This window comes from Aegilops tauschii, chromosome 2, assembly GCF_002575655.3.
Source record: "Aegilops tauschii subsp. strangulata cultivar AL8/78 chromosome 2, Aet v6.0, whole genome shotgun sequence".
Lineage (NCBI taxonomy): Eukaryota > Viridiplantae > Streptophyta > Magnoliopsida > Poales > Poaceae > Aegilops > Aegilops tauschii.
This window is the reverse complement of record NC_053036.3, coordinates 493,542,031-493,558,057: the sequence shown is the minus strand read 5'-3', so window position 1 is coordinate 493,558,057 and position 16,027 is coordinate 493,542,031. Positions and strand designations below refer to the sequence as shown.

Genomic DNA, 16,027 nt, shown 5'->3' with positions numbered 1-16,027 from the left:
GAGCCGGGCCACCCAACCATTGACCCAAGACATGATTCGGGGCTGATGCATATAAGGCCAAACTCGCAACGCCGAAGTACGCTGTAAAGCTGTTCGGACTTTGTTGGCGACTCATTTCTTCCCATACCGAGCCCCTGGAAGGTTATGCCGAGGTATATCTGTGAAAGAACCATAGGAGCCATATTCATTGTTGGAAAGACATGAATGATTAAGTCGGATAATGTTTACTGGAACCTCAGCGCTATGCCAATGATTACTTTATGTATATAAAGGCCACAACCCCGGCTATTTGACATGCCCGGGCTCGAAGGAGGAGGAAAAAGGCATATTACAGGCTCAAAATAAAGAGTGCGGTCTACAAAAAGTTATTTTGCACCTCCTATCGCACGTCTGCGCCGCCTGTCCTCGGTGTGAGGGAATCCTTGACGGAAATAGCCCCTTAGGTGGGTGTATGGATCCAAACTCCGATAGATTCAGTTTAGATGCTTGTCATGTGCATCACCTATTTTTAAGAGATAAAAAGGAAGAAAAAAGAAAGTAGATATAAATGTTACGCGAATACTTCCAGGCTTGTCCATATTGTGCTTCCGCCTATGCTCATGGTATCTTGAGTGCGTTGTGATGTATGCGCGGTACAAATTTTGCAGGTATATGCGGTGGGCAGCGGAAGCCGAACTGCTATTTCTGCTCCGGGATTGGTCGATCCTCTCCGTCGTCCCTATCGCTTGGCGGCCTCCTCCCCTTGTGTTCGGCATTGAGCTTGCCCGCCTGCTTGAAGACCCAACAGTCTCTGTTGGTATGATTAGCTGGTTTATCGGGGTGGCCATGAATCTGGCAGGGTCGGTCCAATATCCTGTCTAGATTGGATGGTCCATCTTGGTTTGCCTTGAGTGGCTTTTTTCGTTGACCGGGTTTGGGATTGCTAAATCCGGCGTTGACCGCTGTGTCGCATGATCTTTCATTGTCATTGCGACTGTTGTGTTTTCTTCATCGTGGCTTGCCGTTGCCGTCCTGGATTTTGGAAGTGCCCGAGTCGCTGGTGCTGATGCTTCTATGAGCGAGCCAGGTGTCTTCTCCCGCGCAAAAGCGGGTCATTAGAGCGGTAAGGGCTGTCATGGATTTAGGTCCTTCTTGACCGAGGTGGCGTGCAAGCCGTTCACCCCGGACGCTGTGTTTGAAGGCCACGAGGGCTTCCACATCCGGACAGTCGACGATTTGGTTTTTTTAACTAAGAACCTAGTCCAGAGCTCCCTGGCTGACTCTCCGGGCTGCTGGACAATATGACTTAAGTCATCGGCATCCGGTGCCCGGACATATGTTCCTTGGAAGTTGTCGTGGAAGGCGTCTTCCAAATCTTCCCAGCTGCCAATAGAATTTTCCGGCAGACTGTTTAACCAGTGCTGAGCTGCTCCTTTGAGTTTTAATGGTAGGTATTTGATGGCATGAAGGTCGTCTCCGCGGGCCATGTGGATATGGAGGAGGAAGTCCTTGATCCATACTGCGGGATCCGTTGTTCCGTCGTAGGATTCGATATTTATGGGTTTGAACCCGTCTGGGAATTCATGCTCCATTACTTCGTCTGTGAAGCAAAGAGGGTGTGCAGCACCTCTGTGTTGGGCCACAGTGCGACGTACCTCCGATGGAGTCCATTTGCGGTTTTCGGCCCAGGCGTGGCTAGGTTTACCACGTCCGAATAGGTAACCGTCGTCGCGCGTCGAGCCATGTCCTCGCGATCCGTAGAGCGATCTTGCGTGTCCTGCTCTACTGTCCAAGTCCTGTCGAAGGTCGTATGTACGACCCCGACCTGTTTTATTCTTGCCTTTACAGTGGGGTGGGGTTGTCTGGTGTTCGGCCTGAGTTGTCGCTTTATCCGGACCAAGTTGTGGTCTGCCTGCCGCATTGTGCGATGATGGTACGGGCTCCAGCGCCTCGTCATCGAACTGGGGTAGCAATCTACGCTTCGGGTAGCTTTTGGCTGGGCCACGAAGGCCGTATTCTTCAGCGGCCAAGACTTTGGTCCACCTATCATTGAGTAGATCTAGGTCCGCTTGAAGCTGTAGCTGCTTCTTTTTCAGGCTTCTTGCAGTTGCTATTAGCCGGCGCTTGAAGCGCTCTTGCTCGAGAGGTTCCTCGGGCACGATGAAATCCTCGTTGCCGAGGCTTTCCTCCTCCTCGGAGAGCGGAAGCTAGTTACTGTCCTCCGAGTCTTCGTGTATGGCCTATTCATCCTGTCAGGAGGTTGCTCCAGCAGGGTCTTCACTGTCTTCGGCATCGTCCGGAGTATTGTTTTCTCCGGTGCCGGTGTTGTTGTCTTTTGAACGATGTGACTTAGAGCGGCGCCGCTAACGCCGGCGACTGAGCTTTGTCTGAGGAGATTTGTCTTCAACTGGGTCCTCTTTGTCATCGTTGTTATTTTCTTTAGGCGTATTCACCATGTATACGTCGTAGGTAGAAGCGGCCGTCCATCGCCCGATGAATGGCGGGTTTTGGCCCTGCTCCTCGTCGGCATCGTCGTCCGTACTGACGATGTCTTCGGAGCCGTAATCAAGCATGTCGGTTAAGTCCTCGGCAGTGGCTATGGAGTGGGTGGTGGGTGGGAAGCGAAATTCCCCATCATCAGCCCCTAGTTCGAACCGTACATAGTTCGGCTGTGAGTCCCCGCCAGGGACAAGTTCTTTACTGAGTTCAGCACATCGCCCAAAGGCGGGTGCTGGAAGATGTCTGCGGCGCTGAACTCAAAGATCGATAAACGATCAATCTCGGTATCCGCGGACTCACATGGTTTGGAACTTATACCCAGAGAAGAGTCCGGAGTTCCGGTGACACAGATATTGTGTGAGGTTAAGTCCATGTGCGGCTCCAATGCCGGGAAATCTGTGGCCTCCGTGGTGGGGTCGAGCCTCCCATCCTTGGATGCCGCAGTGTGCTCTGGATCTAAGGCCAGAGTGGTTGCAGGAGCTATCTCCTAGATGCGTGATAATCCCCAATTGCAAGGAATCATCGTAGCAATTTCCAAAGGTGGAAGTGATAAGTATGGAGTGTCGAACCCACAAGGAGCTAAAGGTAAGATCAATATTCTCTCAAGCCCTATCTACCACTGATACGACTCTACATACACCGAACGTTTGCTTCCAACTAGCAACAAGAAATAAAACTAGGTTGTGGGTATGAAGAGGATAACTTTGTATGATATCGGAGAGCTAAAATATAAAAGTAGGTGATGTTATCATAAATTAGAATATATTACTAAATATTATAAATAGCGAGTGTGGAATAATGGTGGATCGGTGTGCGGAATTGTCCTAGGAAATTATTAACAAGACCGGTAGTCGTCATTGCAATTTCATATGAGGGAGAGGCATAAGCTAACATACTTTCTCTACTTGGATCATATGCACTTATGATTGGAACTCTAGCAAGCATCCGAAACTACTAAAGATCATTAAGGTAAAACCCAACCATAGCATTAAAGCATCAAGTCCTCTTTATTCCCATACGCAACAATCCCTCTTACTCGGGTTTGTGTTTCAGTCACTCACCAACCCACTATAAGCGAATCATGAACGTATTGCAACACCCTACAGCGGGAATCCCTCACGCTTGCGGGACACGGAGGGCACCATAGGACAGCACCAAAATAAAACATACAACTCGTACCAATCTATATCATCAATCAACCCAAGGACAAAAGATATCTACTCAAAACATCATAGGATGGCAACACATCATTGGATCATAATATGTAGCATAAAGCACCATGTTCAAGTAGGGATTACAGCGGGGTGCGGGAGAGTGGACCGCGTAAAAGAGATGAGGATGGTGATGACGATGGTGATATTGATGAAGACGATCACCGTGGTGATGATTCCCCTCCCGATGGAACTCCGGCGTCACCAAGAGAGAGGAGGAGAGGTTCTCCCCCTTGTGCTTCCTCCTCCATGGCCTCACCCCTAGATGGGGAAAGGTTCTCCCTCTGGTCCTTGGCCTTCACGGCGATGGTGGCCTCTCCGGGATACTCCTCCATGGCCACCGGCGATGATGGCCCCCTCCGGCAGGGTGCCAGAGAGGGCCTAGATTGATTTCTCGTGGCTACAGAGGCTTGCGGCGGCGGAACTTCTGATCTAGGTTAATTTTCCGAGGTTTCTGTATTTATAGGAATTTTTTGCATCGGTCTCACGTCAAGGAGGTGCCCGAGGTGTCCACGAGGCAGGCCCACGCGCCTGGGGGGGAGGGCGCGCCCCCCACCCTCGTGGGCACCCCGGGACTCTCCTGGCCCAACTCTTTTACTCCGGGGTCTTCTTTTGGTCCATAAAAAATCGTCAAAAATTGGCTCGTCAATTGGACTCCGTTTGATATTCCTTTTCTGTAGAACTCAAAAACAAGGAGAAAACAGAAACTGGCACTGGGCTCTAGGTTAATAGGTTAGTCCCAAAAATCATATAAAACCACATATTAAAGCCCATTAAACATCTAAGATAGATAATATAACAGCATGAATACTTCATAAATTATAGATACGTTGGAGGCGTATCAATGCGGTCTGGCGACAGATTTAGGTCATGCTCGTCAAGGTGGCCAGGAGTGGTTGTCACGGTCTCGAATCTGGCGAAGATCAAATGTCCAAGGATGTCTGCCACGTAATTCAAGCTCCCGAACCTAACCTGATGGCCAGGAGCGTAGCTGTCGATCTACTCCAGGTGGCCAAGCGAGTTGGCCTGCAGTGCAAAGCCACCGAACACGAAGATCTGTTCGGGGAGGAAGGTTCCTCCTTGGACAGCGTCACTATCGCCGATTGAAGGGGCCATCGAACCTTTTTATCGACGGCACAGTGGAACTCTCAATGAAAGCACCAATGTCGGTGTCAAAACCGGCGGATCTCGGGTAGGGGGTCCCGAACTGTGTGTCTAAGGTCGATGGTAACAGGAGACAGGGGACACGATGTTTACCCAAGTTCGGGCCCTCTCTATGGAGGTAATAACCTACTTCCTGCTTGACTGATCTTGATGAATATGAGTATTACAAGGGTTGATCTACCACGAGATCGTATTGGCTAAACCCTAGAAGTCTAGCCTGTATGACTATGGTAATGAGTATCTCTCCTTTCCGGACTAAGTCCTCCGGTTTATATAGACGCCGGGGAGATCTAGGGTTACACAAGGTCGGTTACAGAGAAAGGAATCTACATATTCGGTCGCCAAGCTTGCCTTCCACGCCAAGGAGAGTCCCATCCGGACACGGGTGCGGTCTTCGGTCTTCGTATCTTCACGGCCCATCAGTCCGGCCCATGGCTAATAGGTCGGACGCCCGAGGACCCCTTAGTCCAGGACTCCCTCAGTTGGGTTCGGCTCGGGTTGAACAATATCAAATCCATATCCAAATCCATGAAGACATTATGTGCCCGTCCATGAAAAATCCATGGGCGAAAAATTATGTCCATGTCCAAACCCGATGAATGTCCACTCGGTATGGATATCCATCAGGTTCTCTTAGCACATATACATCAGACGAAGCACAACATTCACATAAGTTCTCATATTCTCACAAAATGATGTAGCACAAGTTCATAACATCAAACAAGCTCTTAGGTTCTCACAAAATGACATAGGCAAGTCCACATCACCAAATAAGCTCTCAGATTCTCACAAAATGACATAACATCAAATAAACGTAAGTACATAATTCTCTATCCTCACAGAATGTCATATTAAGAACACAACATCATTTCTCAATCTCGATTTCTCACAAAATAGCATAGCAAAACATCAAGTAAGCACATGTACAACCATGCGTCACCTCCCATTCTTCACGCCAATGTTCTAGGCTTCTGTTATGTTGAGCTACCAGCAGAGTGAACATTTCTAGGGCTAACTGCAACAGGGCCTTGTGCTCCATCATGAGAAGATATTGAATTGTACATGCAAAAAAAAGACAATCTCCAATTTCAGTTAAAGTGAGCCAAGTACATAATGTCTAAACTATACAGATTTGAAAATATTGTGTTATCTAAATTGCAATTAATGGTAACTACCAACCTAAAATATTTTTTCTATCTTTCCTCTTTTAGGGAATATAAGATAGAATTGCCCAGATTACAAGTCAAATTCTAATGAATCTTAGACATTCACAACCCTGTAGGTTAAAATACACTGACATGGTAAAACATAATTGCTAATTAACATGCATAGATACAGACCACGCCATGTATCCCAATATGATATGTGCTCATTTGGTAACCAACGAAAATTACCTAACTCTATAAATCTCTTCCAATTTGTACTGTGAACTGCAAGAAATACTTAATTTGCAAACATACAGGAAAGGTATTCAGGGAACACAAAAATTACTGCTGGTCCAACTACTGCTGTAAACCGAAAGAAACACTTAATTTTAGACAATCGTGGGAGGGATTCAGGGAACAAAAATACTAATACTACTCCAATTACTACTATAAACTGAAAGAAATACTTAATTTGCAGACTTACATGAGAGGGATTCACGAACAAAAAAGATCACAACTGCTCCAAATACTACTCTAAACTAAAAGAAATACTTAATTTGCAGACATTGTGAGAGGGATTCAGGGAACAAGCACATGTTGCACAACCACGTACAGGAACACCAGAATATGCGAGAGAGGTTCATCAGCAAACAAGAAAACCTTACCCTGAATGATGTCTGTTTGGTGTGTTCATCACCTCCTCGGCACGGTCATCGTCATCTACTTGGTCTGCACCCGTATCCCTGCACCCCCGTGCTCCTGGTCCTGCACGCAGCAGCGATTTTGTATGTCGCGCCGTTCCGCATAGGTGTGCTCTCCATCGCAGGTCGGAGACATGCGTCGGCGCACTGCAGTACGCCTACGTGCGAGGAGAAGCCGATGGAGGGGTCCAGAGGATTTGGAGTTGGGCTAGGTGGCGCTGGATACTGAAGTGTTGCACGCCTACGCAGCACCATATGTAGAGGTAAAGGCTAGCGACACCGGCGGCTGCATCTTGGGCTGCAGGAGGAGCAAGTCGAGGAGATGGCGATTATGCTTAATGGTGAGACTTTTAACGAGGAGATAGAGGAATGAGAAGAGGCAGAGTAAGTTACTGTGGGGATTGCACAATTTCTTTTCACTTTTTATAAAGAAAAAATACATTGGAAGATGGAATAGTGGGAATCACCAAATTTTGCCACACAAGTCATACTATCGGGTCGGGTTTGGGTATATCCACGGATACATAATTATATCCATGCCCTACCCGGGAGTAAGCGGGTCGGGTATGGATGCTGCCCATGGGCGTATACATGTACCCAAACCCTATCCATTCGGGCCGGGTATCCGCGGGTATCCATGTCCATGGATAAAATTGCCATCCTTACGCCCAGGTATGCGTGCCGGACGAGGTTCTCGTCTACCACTATTGTAGGGCCATCAAAGGTTCTGGAGCATTCGCCCGTTTCATCGCCACCGCCGAATGCACCTTCGCTACGGTGGAGAGTAGGAAGAACACGACTGTGCTTTACGATTCGGCCATCTGGTGCAACAAGCTTGTCGACATCCATAAGCAACACAAGATGATCGGCAACGGGCCGGAGAAGGACTCCGTGGTTGACCTTGCCGCGACCATCATCGACCCCTACTACACCAACATGAAAGAAGACGTTGATACCAAGGACCTGAACAAGTGGCAGGTACCTCTGAATCTAGCCTACATAACCTACGCGGCCAAGGACGCATACGCATGCTACGACATGTATAGGTGGATCTTGTACATGAGGGCGTGTCTGTTTCCCGTAACCGACGAGTACACGGACAGCCGCAGCATCATGATCAAGCGTGCCAAGAAGGTCTAAATGATGTACTTTTCTGTTTAAGCACCTTTATCATCTGGGTGTTTCATGCATTAGCCTATGTGTCGTAATTATCTGTTTTGTCTGAAATATTTCATCAAAACCCATTAACCTGTTTACTTTTTTGAGTGGCTATTTGCTTATGTATGTAACTCGTTCATTGGGCTGCCATGCTTGGAATCTACTTCCTCCCAACATATTCCCCTTCTCAGGTGGACCCAGTAGATCTCGTACACAGACATCTGGGACCAACCACCTATCCATTTGTATTTCCTTATTTTGTTCAATCTTTCGTTCTCTTCCTATAGCGGCTGGCGGCGCTGCCGTGCATGCCTCGATGACCCATCCTAGCCTATGGCGCTGGCCAGGCCATCCCTCTACTCCCACACATACTCCGGCGGGGGCAGCTCCACCAGCCCACCCTCCACCCGAACAAGTCAACCCTCGTACTCCCCTCCGCCTGCGTCTTCCCCGGCTCCGGTTCATTCCGGTCCGAGGTATCGACGTCATCCTCCGCCTTGGTGCTCTTGCCGCGGCGCCGCCGTCTGTCGTTCCCAACATGGTCGACAAAACGAGAGGAATCGGGGAGACGACTGTTCATCGAGAGGGTGACAATCTGGGCCCACCAGGTCCATGGCCTAGGCTTTGTTGTTTAACACGCGCAGCCTACGACATGCAGACACAGTTGATCCAGCAGGTTTCAACTATTTTTTTGGGGTCCAGCAGGTATCAAGCGGCCTCTGGGCCTCCCAACCTAGCTTGTCTATAACATCAGCAACCCAAGTTATGTTTGTTTTTTCAAGACAACGCACAACTCAGTTCTATTTTTCTATAGGAATGTAGAACCGAACCTATGTTTTCCCTTCTATAATAGTATATATATACTTATATTTATATTTATATATTATTTTATTACATATATATAATAGAAAGAACATAAGGTTTTGTTAAACCTGTCGGTCATCCAACCATTGTATAGACCTTCCCACTTCCTTTATTTTTCATTTTTATTAATCATATATTTGAATTTTCTCCCACTTTCTTTTCCGATGTAATCCGAGTTTTCTCCCAGTAGTTTTCCCTAGAACCAACTCAACTGTCCCACGTCTAGCCTACAAAATAATAATACCCCACGTCCTATTAACTCATCAAATTAAAATGATATTTTATTTCATAAATCGAAAGTTCTTACAAAATAATAATAATAATTGTTTATATATAACTTGGCAAGTTAACTCCTGGTGATTGCATACGTAAGCTTGCAAAGATTTTACTGACCAATCAGTAATAGACGTGCAGTCATATGTTTATGTTTTTATAACATTTCTCCATCCAGCCCAACATGATATTTTCACCCAGCCCAGCAAGTCCATGGATTTGAAAAAAATGCAAATGGGATTTAAATTCTAACATAATATATAAAGGGGTTGCATAGACTCTACATCAATGTTTCGCCCAGCCCACCAAATCGACTAAAAAACCAAATGGACTGGCTGACATGTGGTTCAGTAGATAGAAGCCTAAGCACTTCCGCAAAAAATACAAAGGTCGAAGCCTAAGCAATGCGTTTGATTTACATCCAACGGCCGACATTCTTCTTCAATCTTTTGTATTCTTCCTCTAGCGATGTCAGGACCGCCTGCTCCAGCCTCCGGCGTCCAGCGGCGTTGTTTCGCACGCCTCGGAGCGAAACGCTACCCCACCGACTAGCAGGCCATCCCTCCACTCCTCCGCACCTCCTGTTATTCTCTGCAAAGTGTAGGCCCACCCGCACCCGAACCAGTCAAGTTTCCCACTCCTCTCCGTCTGCGACTCCACTGTCGCGACTTCCCCATCTCCGGGTCGTTCCAGTCTGGGGCCTCGTCCTCGTCCATTGGCCTTGGTGCGCTCGGCACGGTGTGGTCAACGTGGTTAACAAACGAAAGTCATCGGAAGATGACTATACGTGGAGAGGCTGACAGTGGGGATGCACCACGCCCATGGACGCATGCATGCAACTGCATCCTTTTTACCCTGAAACATTATTTTTCTCCCCCTGACAGCTGGGACCCACCAGCTACATCTTCGCACGCAAGGAAGTGCGTCCTTATTACGGGCAAAAAAATGATTCCTCCCCCTGATAGCTGGGACCCAGCAGCTATATCTTCGCACGCAAGGAAGTGCCTCCTTATCCTCCCTGACAGCTAGGACCCACCAGGTCGAACCGTACGTAGGGTTGTCTCTCTGGTAGCAAACATGTACGTACATACTGGTCGATCGGTCTCTCTGCAAGGATGAACCGTGGCCGAGCAAGGAGCGGCACGTGTGACGTGGCAGTTTTGGTAGTCATGTATAAATTATGTACACATACGTACAACTACGCTGCAAGAAAGTAAATACGGCTAGGTACATACATACGGGCGGGGTCTCGAACACGTATAGCGATGGCGTCCTGTTCATTGGCAGCCAACCGACTGGATCGGAACGGAGAAACTGCGTCGTGTTCATCGGGATGAAACAGAATGTGTCATGTTCATCGGGAGCCAACCAGCTTGGACGGAACAGCCGAAACGAGGTCTGGCATACCGCGGAACAGAGGAAACGGCCTTCTGTTCGACCGCGTATGGTCGAAACAGGGTCCTGTTCATCGGGAAGGGTCTTGCGTACCATAAAAAAGGAAACAGACTTCTGTTCGGTTGCCTACGGTCGAAACGGGGTCCTGTTGATCGGGAGGGGTGTGGCATACCGCAAAACGGAGGAAACGGACTTCTGTTGGAGCGCCTACGGTCAAAACGGGGTCCTATTCATCCACTGTCTACTGCCTCGCTCCAGCCTCCACGGGCTACTGTTCATCCACCGTCGACTTCCTCCAGCCTCCACCAGCTACTGTTCATCCACGGCTACTGCTAATCCAGCCTCCACCCGCTACTGTTCATAGAGCCTCCACGGGGTCCTATTCATCCACCCCCAACCGGCTGGGGTGCGGCGGCCCCCTCGGGGTCCTATTCATCCAGCGGCAACGGCCTACTACCACGGGGTCCTGTTCATCCAACCCCAACCGGGAACTGTTCATCCACAGCCAACAAACTGGCTCGACTCACCATGTCTCGACTCGTTCTACGTACCGCGCGCACGGTAGCAACGATCACTGTTCATCGAGAGGCAACCCAACACCGGTTGGCTACGTCTCGCACGGGGGCTCGAACGGCTTCAGTAAGCAGCAACAGTGATCGACCGCTCGATTCAGTTAGCAGCAGCAGCGAAGGAGTCGCTCGGGTTCAGTCAGCACCGAATGAATCGCTCTTGTTTAGTTAACAGCCAAGGGAACTATCGCTCGGGTTTAGTAACGTTTGATCGCTCGGGTTTAGTTAGCCAACGCCTCGCACACGCGCGCGTACGTGTACGAGAGGAACGCGCAAACCTCCGTGCATCGCTCGGCCCCGACCACCCACTGTAACCGGGAACTCCCCGATATTTTCCTCGCCCTTGCTTCTAGAACGATTTTTTCCGTCATGGACGGCCCAAAGAATGTCATGCAGGTGTGTCCCCGGCCCGCTCAGGACGAAAAGCCCATTTTCGGTCGTGATTTTTTGTCATAGAAGAAGGATCCCACCACATCGATGATGATACCGGGTTTTGTCACAATTATCGTCATAGAAGTGTCATAAGCATGATAGGAAAAAAATTTGTTTGGCCCAAAATATCACAGATGTGTCTTTTTTTTGTAGTGACAAAACTTAACGGAACATCATGAGATGCGTTAGTATTATAAAGAGAAAACCATCTACTTGGGTACTATCAAATACATGATTGATAATTATTTCCACATAATGCCTACTGTATTCTATCAGTTCCACAATTTATATCACTTAATATAAGCTATGGAAACACTAAAACAAGTAAACTATGCACTGAAAACAGAACCTGTCAAAAACAGAACATCTTGTAATGATCTGAACAATGACCATACTTCTGCAGCTCTAAAACTTCTCAAAAATTAGGACAAGGTGGGGAATTCATATATCAATCATCTGTAAAAAATCTAGATCAAAATCACAAACCAGTGAATTTTTTCCTGGACTAGGCACAAAAGTTTCTGTTTTTGCACAGAATCAAGTCAACTATCATCCACACTATCCCAAAGGATTTACTTGGCACTTTATCGAAACAAAAGCAATAAAACATGAATAATACAGTAGCCTAATCATGTGAAAACACAAAAAAAAGTAGGTAAAAGTGCTGGGTTGTCTCCCAACAAGCGCTTTTCTTTAATGCCTTTTTAGCTAGGCATGATGATTTCAATGATGCTCGCATAAAAGATAAGAATTGAAACACAAAGAGAGCATCATGAAGCATATGACTAGCACATTTAAGTCTAACCCACTTCCTATGCATAAGGATTTAGTGAGAAAACAATTTATGGGAGCAAGAATCAACTAGCACAGGAAGGCAAAACAAGCATGACTTCAAAACTTTCAACACATAGAGAGAAAACTTGATATTATTGAGATATGTAAAAGCATATGTTCCTCTCTCATAATAATTTTCAGTAGCATCATGAATGAATTCAACAATATAACCAGCACATAAAGCATTCTTTTCATGATCCACAAGCATAGAAATTGTATTTCTATCCACATAAGCAAATTTATTCTCATGAATAGTGGTGGGAGGAAACTCAACAAAATAACTATCATGTGATTGAAAATTTAAATCGTGATGACAAGTTTCATGGTTATCATTATTCAATATAGCATACATGTCATCACCATAATCATCATAGATAGCAACTCTGTTGTCATAATTAATTGAAACCTCTTCCAAAATAGTGGATTCATCACTAAATAAATTCATGACCTCTCCAAATCCACTTTCATAATTATGAGAATAAGATTCAACACCCTCCAAAATAGTGGGATCATCATTACATAAAGTTTACGCTCTTCCAAACCCACTTTCATCAATATAATCATCATAAATAGGAGGCATGCTATCATCATAATAATTTTTCTCATCAAAACTTGGGGGACAAAAAATATCATCTTCATCAAACATAGCATCGCCAATCTTGTAGCTTTGCATATCATTAGCATCATGGATATTCAAAGAATTCATACTAGCAACATTGCAATCATGCTCATCATTCATGGATTTTATGCCAAACATTTTATTGAATTCTTCTTCTATCAATTGAGCACAATTTTTCGATCCATCCTTTTCAAGAAACACATGATAAAGATGATTAATATGATGCCACCTCAGTTCCATTTTTTTGTAGTTTTATTTTTATAAACCAAACAAGTGATAAAACAAGAAACTAAAAGATTCAATTGCAAGATCTAAAGATGTATCTTCAAGCACTCACCTCCCCGGCAATGGTGCCAGAAAAGAGCTTGATGTCTACTACACAACTTGTTCTTGTAGGCTCGTGTTGGGCCTCCAAGCGCAGAGTTTTGTAGGACAGTAGTAATTTTCCCTCAAGTGGATGACCTAAGGTTTATCAATCCGTGGAAGGTGTAGGATGAAGATGGTCTCTCTCAAACAACCCTACAACCAAATAATAAAAAGTCTCTTGTGTCCCCAACACACCAAATACAATGGTAATTTGTATAGGTGCACTAGTTCGGCGAAGAGATGGTGATACAAGTGTAATATGGATAGTAGATATTGATTTTGTAATAGTAACAATACAAACAGCAAGGCAGCAAGTAGCAATAGTGAGCACAAAATGGTATTGCAATGCTTGAAAATGAGGCCTAGGGTCCATACTTTCGCTAGTGCAATCTCTCAACAATGCTAATATAATTGGATGACATAACATTCCCTCAACGTGCGATGAAGAATCACTCCAAAGTTCCTATCTAGTGGAGAACATAAGAAGAAATTGTTTGTAGGGTATGAAACCACCTTAAAGTTATTCTTTCCGATCAATCGTTCCAAGAGTTCTTACTAAGATAAAACCAAGTTATCCTTTCCGATCGATCTATCCAAGAGTTCGTACAAAATAACATCATATGATAGACATCAACCAACTCTAATATCACCTAGATACTCCAATGTTACCGCGAGTATTGCGAGTTGATTATACGATATGCCTCAAACAATTTCAGCTTCATAATACTCAATCCAACACAAAGAACATCAAAGAGTGCCCCAAGATTTCTACCGGAGAAACAAAGACGAGAACGTGCATCAACCCCTATGCATAGATTACCCCAATGTCACCTCGGGAATTCGCGAGTTGAGTGCCAAAACACATATCAAGTGAATCAATATGATACCCAATTGTCACCACGAGTATTCATAGCAAGACATACATCAAGTGTTTAATCCGATAAAACAAAATCTCAAAGGGAAAACTCAATTCATCGCAACAATATAGAGAAGGGAAAACACCATATGATCCAACTATATTAACAAAGCCCGCGATACATCAAGATCGTGCCATCTCATGAACACGAGAGAGAGAGAGAGAGATTAAACACATAGCTACTGGTACAAACCCTTAGCCCCGAAGGTGGATTACTCCCTCCTCATCATGGAGACCATAGGGATGTTGAAGATGGCCTCCGGTGATGATTCCCCCCTCTAGCGGAGTGGCAGAACGGGGTGTAGATTGGTTTTTCATGGCTAGAGAGGCTTGCGTCGGCGGAACTTCTGATCTCTCGACTCCCCTAGGGTTTATGGAATATTTGGGTATTTGTAGAGCAAAACGGCGGTGCGGGGGGCTCTGAGGTGGGCACAACCCTCCTGGGCGTGCCTGGGCCTCCTAGCGCGCCCAGGTGTCTTGTGCTCACCTCGGGCCTCCCCTCTGGTACTTCTTTGGCCCATTGGGTGTCTTCTGGTCCAAAAAAATCTCCAAACAGTTTCACTGTGTTTGGACTCCGTTTGGTACTGATATTCTGCGAAGTAAAAAACAAGCAAAGAATTGCAACTGGCACTGGGCACTATGTCAATAGGTTAGTCCCAAAAATGATATAAAGTTGCTATAAAATGATTGTAAAACATCGAAGAATGATAATATAACAGCATGGAACAAGCAAAAATTATAGATACATTGGAGACGTATCAGCCACCTTGCTGCACCTTTGTTACACTTGTCACTTGTTACCCATTAAGAATTATCTTATCACAAAACTATGTGTTACCGATAACTTCAGTTCCTGCAGAGAATACCTTACTGAATACCGCTTGTCATTTCCTTCTGCTCCTCGTTGGGTTCGACACTCGTACTTATCAAAAGGACTACGATAGATCCCCTATACTTGTGGGTCATCATAATTCTTCAGTTCTATGCCACTTTATACATATCTGTAGACCTTGAAAATTGCTGCACTTGGATCCTCGAATGGATGACTGGCGAAGAAAAAAATTAAATGATCGGTCGACCAGTTCTTAGCACTATTAAATCTTCCTCGGTGCAAATTTGACGCCGCACGAGAACACAGATTGCACTTCTGGGAAGTGACCGAAGCTTAATTGCATAAGCTGATGGACCCCAAGTTGTGGCTATCTCTGAAGGTATTCGCTTTGGTGTGCAGGATCTTTTCATTTGAAACTTTGCCTATGCACATGATAACCCTCATGCCTTGAAGCCATATGCACCATGGATCATGTTGGCCATCATGCAACTTATGGAAGAAAAGTTCTTCTGCCCATATGTCCTGAAAGTTTTCATGCCACCAGTTCGCGACACTCTGCAAATTGTGAAGGACATTGGCAAAGGAAAAATGCATGTTGATGCTACTGCTCCTGCTTCTGCGTTTCCATGTGCTCTGAAGGTCAAGAAAGCTAAAGTTCAAATCCCTCATGAGTAAAATTCTTCGTTGTATGAGATTTGTCTCCGCACCCAACAAGCACTGGAAAGCCAAATCAAGCTCGACCGCCAACAAAAGATGGAGATGATGATTGAGATGAATAAGCTCCACAATTATGCTCGCCAAGCCATTCTATATGAAAAGGAAAAGAAGAAGCGCTCCTGGACTCTCTTGCGCAAGCATTATTCTCGGAAGCAACTGTCTGCCAAGGGCATCGAGAAGGAATACGACTATCTGGAGTTATTTGAAGTCCCTCGCCTCCGAAGACAAACCCCGGTGCTTCCTCATCGTTCTACCTCAACTGATCTGTTGTTCATTGAACCAGATGACATTCTCGAAGATACTGTAGGAACACACATATTCAAGCCAGATGTACCTCGCGCCACTATTCTTGA

At 46.0% G+C, this 16,027-nt stretch overlaps 1 protein-coding gene across 1 annotated transcript in view; it reads right to left on the bottom strand.

The window, feature by feature from the left end:
- The window catches only part of LOC141041160 (uncharacterized), a 46,468-nt gene that overhangs the window by 6,849 nt on the left and 23,592 nt on the right, over window positions 1–16,027 (bottom strand). The window lies entirely within an intron of this gene.